Below are 10,927 nucleotides of genomic sequence, written 5' to 3'. Positions count from 1 at the left end.
AGACCTGAGCCACAATATATGAGTGAGGTGTCAGACTCCTGCAGCTAGAACCTGTAATGTCTATATTATTGGCTCTGTCATAGAAAAACGCCAGCCAGGTTAAGCCAATAAACACCCCCAGCAATGTTTAACGAGATAGACTTGGCTGATCGTTTATGCATGAAAACAAGATTTTTTTTTTTTTTTGCCCTATAGACATCAACCCATAGAGATCCAGAACTATTTTTCTGCTGGCACCCAAAAGAATTTCTCTGTACGTTTAACCATTACCAGCTGATTTACCATCATTTATTATTATATTATCCTTGTCTTTTTCCGGCATTTTCATTGTTTAATTAAAAGCTAAGTAAATTTAAAGGTTATTATATCAAAAATTGAAGGAAACATAAGTTTTTCAGCAAAACATGTCATTAATTCTTCATAAAAACAAGCATCTTCAACCATTCTCATTTGTCAAACTGCATAGGTTTTACTAGTGAGTCAATGTTAAAGAAGATGTCTGTGTTTCCACTACGCTACAGGGAGCTATGAGTATTTGAAAAAGACATCTGATGCTGCTGAAAAGACAAAAAACTGCATTTTACCTCAGTTATTTGATAGAATCTGTAGTTCAACAGTTGTTAAACATTTTAGATCAGTCGGTGCTTTGGGGTCTTTAAGGGTTAATACATCTACTTTATTTTCATGACTATAACAACAGAACTGTTTTCTATATTAACACAAAATAATTTGTTTTTGGTGTTCAGACTCAAATCCCTAAGGGAACGGAGAAACTGTATTATTTTTAGATGATTTAGAATCCAAGAAGATGCAACTCAATGAAGTGTCCTGACACTTAGGTTAAATCGGAGCACATTTGATGACTATAGGTTATGTATAAGAGGGTACTTGCATTTATCCTTCATGTATACACAGAAGTCGCCCACCTAGACAACGATCTGTCCATAAAGTGCAGAGGTTTATTTGGAAGAAGCTGTTCTTACTTGTTCAGTGGCTTCGGGCCAGAACCTACCTCACTCTGCACAGCCTATTATCTGACATCTGGTCCTTCTCGACAGGGACTTATGTGGTAATAGTATGTTTCAACAAAGGCTGTTAATCTGCGTAATGCCTGTTTTTTAGAAGGGGAAAACACTTATTTCCCTATGATCTCCATTCAGTTCTTCAAATGTTGGAAACCAAGTGTGCTTTCGATGGGGAATGTTATGAAATGTGAAAACCTCAGCTTTTTTTTTTTTTTTTTTAGATGTTTTATGTTTGTGGATTATTTGGTTAGGATGTAACATTGCTCAGATTTGTACAATAGCGGAACTGTCACTGAAAGGTGTGTCATTTTCAAGGAACTTCAACAGTTGCCAGATATGCAGAAAAGTGCTGTGATGAAGCATTTATCAGAAAAATAGGTCTGCAGACTGGTAAGATTTAGGATCCAGCTCTCATGGTTTTTGTATGAGGATGAAGATGACTGCTGTCTTGCTGTACTTTAAAAAAAAAAAAAAAAGAAATTATTGCAGTTCTTGGTTGTCAGCTCGACTCGGCGTAGATAAAAGACAGTCATCCTCAAAGCTTTCTCTCATCACATCAATGACATGTGCTAGTTTTTGCTCCTCTCTTGCTACCCTATTCCTGACACATACGTGAGTTCAGAATGTGGAGGTTTTCCATTATGAGCTCATGATGTTTTTCTTTTCGACTCAGCCGGCCCTAAACTTTTGTCTTTCGGTGCTTATCTCTCTGCTCATGGGGGTACTGACAAGGTTTTCCAAAGCCTGAGCCAACAATGGTCCCTCCTGTCATGCTCACAGACAGGCCGGAGGTTAAAATAAAAAAGATTCTGCTCCAGCCAAATCTGCAAAAGACTCCTCCAGGAACCGACAGAAAGCAGACTTCAGTTTCATACTGTATTTATCTGCAGCGTGAATAAAACATGCCTCAAGTCTTTAAATTTAAGCTGAGTCTGAAAGTTGGCAGGCACTTAGAATGTCAATATTTCAGTCAATTACGTTAAATGTATAGTTCAGGGCAAAATCAGTACCAATTAGAATTGTCTGTACAGTGTAAATAATAAACAGAACATACACTCTCCCACAGGAGTCAGTCCTTAATAAAACATTCACGATTTTCTCTGCTAAACCATTGATATAGACTGTTTGGACATTGCTGTGGTTTCTACACACTATACTGAATGCAGTGTCTGACTTAGACATCTTAAATTTCCATTTTGTAGCACAGTTTGGTCTCTGAGATCAAGTTTTCATACTGACATTTCAAAGATACCAATTCACTGCATCCAAAAATACAGTTTTTTTTATCAGAGGCATGAGTTTTGCTTTATTCTTGTTTATAAAATCACCTGTTTAGGTCAAGATCTATTTTCAGATGTGGTGTTATGATGCAGTGGTTGTATGTTCTCTCCCCAGGTACTTCTGTTCACTCCCACAGTCCAGAAAATACATCTTAACCCTTTCATGCATGAATTATGAGAACCTTAATCAAATTTTTTTTCCTGAGTGTTTTTATTCCTCTTTAGGCATGAAAAAAACAATGAGATTGAAAATTTTCTTCTGAACCTTTTTTTTTTGTCTGAATTCCACTCAGCTGGACACCATGTGTTTAATTTTTGAAACAAAGAAATATACATTTACTGATATACTGTGTGAAAACTATGAAATAAAAACATTTTTAATGCTGTTAATCTAATGTTTTCTCACATTTTAACATACTCTAATACTAGTCAGTACTATGCAAAAAAAAGCCCTTTTCGTTTAAAAAAAAAAACCTGTTAATTGCAGTCTAATAACAATAACAAGCAACTGATTTACAATGAAACATGTTACTGCAGATCAGGTTTATCAAGAACAGCAAAGTTACAGTAATGGTATGAATTGCAGTGTATTATGGGATGGTGCATAAGCGTCCACTCTTTTGGCTGATATGGAACTAAAACAACAAAACCCATGAATATACAAAAGAACAGCTGCAGAATAGCTGTCCACTGTAGTGACCATTATGTATGAAAGGGTTAATATATTAACTGCTGCCTTTAAACTGCCCACAGATATAAATGGTTGTCAGAGCTGCAGGTGCCAGTGTATCCTGCATTTGTCTGGTGTTAGCTGGGGTAGGTGGTGCAAACGATGAATGGATAAATAGCCTTTGTTTTTCACACATGGCTGAACTGCCAGTCCTGACACATAGAAAGTCATTCATATGCAACTAAACTTCACCTTTGTACTGACTGCATCTATAAATGTAAACATGTATAAATTGTGCATAAACAAGCGGATTTTGTTCTGTGAAGACATCCACCAACCGAGTTCACAAAATCAGATGAATTTGACAGAAGTCATTTTCTCCTTTTAGGTTTAGGCGCTGTAAGTAAAAGGTGCTGGAGGTTATTACAGATACGGTTTGTGGATATGAATTAGTCATGATGCTATAGTTAATGCATGTCCTCCACCTAAACCGAAATAAAACAATAGCAATACAATAGTAGCAAAACAACAAACTGACCAACCAAGGACTGGGTGAACCACAATTATAACACTTAAACACTTTTTTCAGGCTTAACATTATGGAGCATTTGGACAGAAAAAGCACTATAAACATTTGTTCTGCATCTCTCTAAAGCAAAACTTAAATCTCCTCTCACCTCCATCCTAAATACAATTCGTCAATGCTTAAAAAAATAAGTCAGCTATGCTTATGGTTTTGATTAATTGACTAATCAATGATTCGTGCGCATCCCTAAACTTTAAACTAGTGCAGTCAAATGATTAAACATTTTAATCAGATTAATCACAGGGTTGCTGGATTAATTTCAATTAATCACATTTAAATATCATTCATTTTCAATCTGTTAATCTCGTTTCATTTTGCATGAGCAAACAGACTTAAGAAATAAAGGAATATATATCCACTTAATGTGTTTATTGCAAGCTGGATGACACGTTAGCCGAAGTGCTAGCAGAAATAATGTGGTATTTTAAGCTGGAAGTGCGTCAGTGAAAATAAAACTTCCTGCAGAGTGTATATAATACTTAATGTCGCTCGACTGTTCCATCTTGTTTTTTTTGTCCTCATATTTCCCATCCAGAGGGTCAACGTACTGTTTAGCGTCTTCCATCTTTATGGGTTGGTTCTGCTGCCCGTCACTACCGGATCAACTGGCCATTTGTTCATGTGCGTCGGTAACTCTACTTGGACAAACTGCCCCAGATGAGACGTTCAGAGTCATTCTGTGCTGCAGATGGGTTAATTGCATTAAAATTTTTAATCAGATTAATCATGATGATGGATTAATCCGTGTTAACGCATTAATTTTGACAGCCCTACTTTAAACTAAACTACACTCTTTGCCTAAGCTTAACCAAAGCTGCTAAAACATTTGCAGGAGTGGGGATGCCAACCAAATGAAAGCACAGATGTAATTGGATTTGCAGTTTAGTTGTATATGAATTTTTTTCAGATGGGGTTGGAACTGCTGAACTGAGGCTCCTTCTCATTTTTGACTACGACAGAGTTGGATGATCTTGCTATTATATAAAAAAAGGCAAATGAAAGCACCAACCTCAGAACTTTTTGTACATTATATAGATGATTTTACATAACTAAGAATCTTCGTGTCACCAGAAGCTGTTTTCTTCAGACAGGTCCACACCGTGTTGTCTTCTAATGACTAATACTGCACCTTGTGTTCTTTAAAGTGGCAGTTAATTAAGAGACTTTTGTCTGGCACAAAGGAGTATTTGACTTCTCCTTCAGATATCGAAAGGTCTGTTGTTTAATGAGGTAAAACTACTCCTGTGTTTTGTGGATCCGCTACCAAGCCAACCAGTGCTGGGTGACACTCTCTGAATCTTATCAGCTTTGAAAACGCAAGATCATTTCCGGTACAGGGAATAAAGGTGTCATCCTTAGGGAGGTTGTGAATCATTTTCAAGAGCACCGAGGCAAATGGCACTCTTTACACTGTTTTAATTAGGAAAAGCAGTGACGAAATCCAGGAAAGCCTATTTGCTTGCTTTTTTTCCCTGTTCCTATACGTATTTTATATACGGCTGCTTCAAATGCATAATCATCAGTTTAGTTTTAAAAGCGCAGCCTAAAGGGAATTGATATTTTGTCCATAATTTATTTCCATCTTGGCCAGTAACTCAATTGAATTCCCATGAGTAGGCAAGGCTGTAATTTTAGAAATGCAAGGCAAGTAGGACCACAGTGTTATTATAGCTTTACATAGTTAATACCAATAGAAATTCAGCCACCTTAGAGGAATACCAGCTGCTTTAACATGCTGAGAAATCAGTGGATAAATGTATTCCTGGTGGCACATTAAAATGAGCTCATTTGGAAAAAGGGACACCACACCGAACCTCTTTAATGAGGGAAGGATTCTCCTGTGTCCCTGATTTCTGTGTGACCCTTTGATTATGTAATAATGATGCAGAAAAGGCTGCTTTTTAGAGCTTCATTCTTTCTTGTTAGTGGAGTGACTCTGGGGTAAGCCAGCTGTTCATCCTGACTTCTAAGCTCCTCCGTCTGAGGAATAATACCACAGTTAGCTGTTGCTGTCCTTTTGTCTCTTCGTACTGCTGGGAGTCGGTGACATTCAGTGAGTTCTGATGGACATCTTTTAACTGCGTTCCTCACCTGCTTTTGCTTCTGCTTTTGACCAAACAAAGACTTTCAAGTTTGTATGAATCGCCCTGTTGCTCATACATTTGAAGTTTTTATTTTTTTTCTCAGGTAGGATCATTTAAACATACCAATCCAGAGAAGATTTCAACAAAACCATGACAACAATGCAGCTGCGTTTTAGATAGGCACTGTTTGTGTGGAGAGAAGTCTATGATTTCAAGAAGCCCAAACAAAATGGAGAGAAAAATGCTGGTGGAACTGTTTTGTATTTTTACTACATGTTGTTGCCTGTTTCCTTTCAAAGGAGTCTGATACACCTTAAAAAAATCTCGCCGCACAACCAGAAACACAGGAAAGGATCAAAGCTCCAGTGTCTAGTTCTTGTGTTTTTGCCTGCTGTAGACAAGAAGGCTGTAATGATATATAGGCCTTGACTGGTTACTGTTTCATAACAATAAATGGGAGCACTGCATCAATATATAATAACATGAGGTTTGTGTTTTTAAGTCAGATTTCTACTCTGCTTTTCATATTTTCATAGAGTGGTATTTTGTGTATCTGTCAGATGTGTACAGTCAGTTTTGTTGGGTGTTTTTGTTTACAGATCATTACTGTAGTATGCATTTACAATCCTTTTCTCGAATGAAAGGGTGATTAAACAAAGAGGAGATGATTGCATTCTGTTTAGACTGCTGCTACAAGCTACTGTCTATCTAACCCTTGTATGCAACATGAAAAATCGGGAAAACAGGATTGATTCTGAATTTAATGCAGCAGCATGTGATTAATAGTGATAATCATTCTAATTACTTGCTGGCACACTTGTTTTTTTTGGGTTTGCACTGAAAGCAATAAAGAGTGCTTCAAAAACAGAAGGAAGCCACTTGGTGAAAATGGAGAACAGTAGCTTGTTGCAGTATATGTTCAGCTGAATAAAGTGTTTTCCTATTATGTCTTAGCGTGTGGATTCTAAAAAGCCTGTATGAACGAGGGTAATTATTTTTAGGCTCATGTATTGCTTGTATAAGCATGGTTCCAGTAATTTTCTCTGAATATTTAACTCCCCGTGATCTGAGAAGCACCTGATTCAGCTGAACAACCAGCCGTGTTGGATTCTTTTATGTATGTTTCCTCTTGCATTACATGGCTTTACCTGTTTCTGTCAAGATGGCTAGCCTCTTAGGTGACAAAGATTGGCTGTGCTGCTGTATCCAGTCAGTCTGCCACTCAAACTCTCCTCCTGGGAACCAGAAGATCCCTGTTAGCCTATTAAGCAGCTGCTTGAGCCGGCCCCAGCTGCTGGTGGCAGATGAATGGCATTGACAGGCTTGAAAGCTCTATCTCATAGGTGTAACTATTAAACAGCTATAATACAACAAAGTTTTTAATGCTTTGGGAGTGACCTGTTCCCATGAAAGCAGTGAGTTGTATTCACAGTGACAGCAAACACTTTGAAAACTTGTTTTTGTGGTGCCTCTTTATAGGGAGATCATCTACATTATTGTGCTCCTCATCCTCCCTCCTCTCCTCGCCCACAGCATCTGTTGTCACTATTAGCAGATTAGCAGAGTCTCTGCCATCAATCATGAAGGCTGTGCATTTCAACTGTGTGATGTAAAAGGTTCAGCTCAAGACAAATAGGGTTACCACCATGTCACCTACTTAATGCTTGCACAGTGACACTGCTGCTGCCAAGGCTTTGTAATGTGATCTGTGGGCAGGCGTGAAGTTAGTCACTGAAACACTAGTGCTCTGTGATATCTAAATAGCGCCACTGTTCCTGTATGTGTGGCATTCAAGCAGTAGTGGGAGATGGGCCTCAGCTCTGTGATGTATAAGTGCCAGTAATGGGTTAACTGCATTATAATTTGTGTGGAATTTCTGTGTCTGTAGAACATAGTGAACATGTTGTTGTCTACACAGTTGCCTCCATTGGCTTTGTGTGCTAAAACAGGGCGTGACGATGAGCGTAGGAGTGTTGAAGAAAAGGATTTCATGAGGAGCGGTATTATTTGAGTCTGAGTCTGCACTGTTATCAATGATTTTCTTTGTATTAAGAAACTACAATGGCTGAGATGGTGTAAATGGTTATGTCTAATTCCTACAACTGGGGATAAACTGGACCAGTTTCTGTCTGTTGAACATGCCAATACCCAAAAGGCAGAAAGAGCTCTACAGAAGGGGCAGAGCAAGTTCATTTTGGCTATTCGTCAACACTTTGCTTTTAATGTTTCAATTCCTGTCAGGGGCTAACATTAGTTTCCCATTAGCTCTACAAGCTGTTTGGATTTGAGCGGTTTTGAGCCATATTTCAAATAAGAGAGAATCACCTGCTTAAATGGGAAATCTACTAACAACATGGCTAGTTGGGCAAATCTGTCAGCCTAAAAGGACTGATTACAAACAACAGATTCCAACATTAACTATTTGACGAATTCCCTGTCTACACTAACGTGGATATTTTGCAAAACGGATTTTTCTCTATGTTTTTCCCTCTCATACACAGAGAATTTTAAAAGCGTTTTCCGTGTGGACAGGGAGGACGTTAGATTAGAAAATGATGGTGTCACACCCCATTTTATGCATGTCTGTGATTGCTTTGTGTCATGAACCTTCACCTGCAACATCAAATCCAAGTGTATAAATCAGTGTATGACCTGCAGTAGATGGAGGTCAGCACAGATACCTTTTGAACATCAGACTGACGTTATGGACAAATGCACATCATGTAAAGAATACTCTTCAACACCCCCAACCAACACTGAAGTTTATAACTGAACTCGTTGCTGCTTCACCTTCATGACAGATTAAAACCTCTGTGTCTGCTACTTCCAGTATTATCCACAGTGTCCACAGTTTAATGTCCAGCAGTAACAATGGCTTGTCTGAGCATTTGTATCAGTGTGTAGTCATTGTTACATTGTTGTATGGACAGAGATGTTTTGTTAAGCCGACGGTTATGTTGACAGAATTTAAAATATCTGTTTAAGTGTGAAAAAGGCATTGATTTTTTTCTATTGAATAAAAATAACAGCATATGCTGGTTCCAGCTCTTCCAATTGGATTCTTTATTATTTCAAAAATGCATCACAATGCTTTACTGTAACTTTAAGGTTAATGATTATTTGCATTTGTACTTGTTGTTCACTTCAGATGGATATATATTTTGTTTTTGTGATATGTACAAAATTAGTTACTGGTATTTGACTATTTCATATGCTGTAATGTTGTGGTCTGATCTAAATTCAGACTTCACTGACTTCTTATGTTAAGTAATGAAAAAGTAATCATGTGCAAACCAGTAGAAAATTGAGGATGTGATAGATGCTATTTTAAATTTGTGTTTTTTTTGTTTTTTTTTTATTAATCAGTTTCTTCATTCAGACTGCATAAGCTTTTACTTTAAAAACATACAGGGCAGCACAGTTGTGCAGTTTTAGTATTATCACCCCACAGCAAGAAGGTCCTGGGTTCGATTCTAGTGAACCCTTGACCCTTATGAGGACTTAGTGGTTCTTCAAATGAATGTAATCAAAAAAACATATATAAACACAATATCACTAAATATCTCAGCTTTATTTTTATGTATGTAATTAAATTTATTTATTTGCTCATACCAAAAATAAATTTAATGGTGAAATATTAAAAAATGTTTTATGTTTGCTGCTTTTCTCCAGATATGGAGTACAAGCTACAGATCTGACAAAGATCAGCAGAACTAATCAACGCAGTCACCCTCTGCTTGTTGTCAGTCTGGAACTCTGTAATGTAATGCTGTGCAGCACAGTATGCAAGCTATTTTTAAGACTTATTTTCGAGAAAGTATTACATTTTACTTTGGCCGAGATGCCTTTTGCCAAGGCCACACACACTTGTATATTTGAAGAAATGAAAGCACATGCTGATCAAAAGATGCATGTATTTTCAGTCTAAGCAAACGTCAGATTAGTGATTATAAAGGCTGCAGCTGCATGGGCTTGCCCTTTGCAAATACAGACTTTACTGTAGTGTGTACATTACTGAAGTACTGAGAGAGAAATACTACTGTGAGTACTGCATGCTATCAACTGGTGAGTTTTAATGTATATACAGAATGCCACAATTGGGCTTCTCATCGACATGCGTTTATAGAATGAAAAGATAAAGGGCCTCATTGACACTGAGCACATTTCAGGTCTCATTTTAGTGAGTGGTTTTCTTCAACAGTGGCTTTTTTTGAAAGTAGAGGAGTGGTGTACTCCTAGCCTCCAGTCACCAAAATATGTCCTTGTTCAGGCATGAGAGTTCATTGTGTTAGCAGTCAGAACACAAAGTCCCTTTTGAGTCTGTCTAAAAATACTCCATACCACCTCAGCCCTGAACTACACACCAAGGGGCAAGAATAAAGAGGGGCAGCAGAAGGCCAGACAAGTAAACACGCAAACATGCAGCATGTGCACACACACAAAGCATAAAATGAACAAAACGTCTGTGCTCTAACGTCTGATTCTCTAATTTCAGACTTGGGGTTTTATTTTTCAGAAAGAAAATGGATGCCTTTGTGACAGTGAATTTTTTAGCTGCTCTAATAGCTCCCTTTTTTCCTCAATACAAGGTTTGACTGAAGCTTATTTGATTGTGTTGCTTGATAGGTATTCTCATGGGAGAACAAAAAAAAAAAAGCACCAGCGTGTCCTCGAGTTTAGGGTCAAGCAAAGCTCACAGTGGGCAACAGGAAGCTAACAGGACTATGACCTCTTAATGCTTAATGAGCCTCTAATTGATATCCAGCAGAAAGCCCCACACAGTGTTAATGCTAGTTCCAAGGAAACTATAATATACAGTATCTCTTCTTGATTTAGTCAACAAGACACAGGAGGGCCTGGAGCATACATTTTTAACATCTATCTACAGAAGTAATGATTTACAATGCTAATTGGTGGCTGGAAACAACAGTGTTTATCCTGCGTAAGCATAACAGAAAGGTGTTTTAGTTGCCACGTTGTGGGAGAGCCCTACAATCAGACAAATGGATGCACATAAAACACATACGTCTCTTCAGTTCTCTGTCTGGAGTCTAGATACAAAGAGAAAAGGAGGGATGGAAACCAATTTTACTCGAGGCTCCACTACTCAGTTTGCTCCGGTATTAAGGACTGAGTAATACCCCCATCATCTCCCACTCTTTTATGGGATGTAACTGCTATAATGAGATGGAATTTAAGAAAGGGGCTAATCTTAGGCAATGCTTTAAACCAGCTTCCTAACCATATCCCATTTTCCACGCTTTGAATGCTCCAGTCCTCTG

The 10,927-nt window shown here is 37.9% G+C and overlaps 1 protein-coding gene across 1 annotated transcript in view; it reads left to right on the top strand.

The window, feature by feature from the left end:
* Positions 1–10,927, top strand: part of tanc2b (tetratricopeptide repeat, ankyrin repeat and coiled-coil containing 2b) — a 178,639-nt gene that overhangs the window by 445 nt on the left and 167,267 nt on the right. The gene's annotated exons all lie outside the window — the stretch shown is intronic.

The sequence above is a fragment of the Sphaeramia orbicularis genome, chromosome 19 (assembly GCF_902148855.1).
Source record: "Sphaeramia orbicularis chromosome 19, fSphaOr1.1, whole genome shotgun sequence".
NCBI classification, from domain to species: Eukaryota; Metazoa; Chordata; class Actinopteri; order Kurtiformes; family Apogonidae; genus Sphaeramia; species Sphaeramia orbicularis.
Note: the sequence above shows the minus strand (reverse complement) of the source record. Positions and strands in the feature narration are given on the sequence as shown.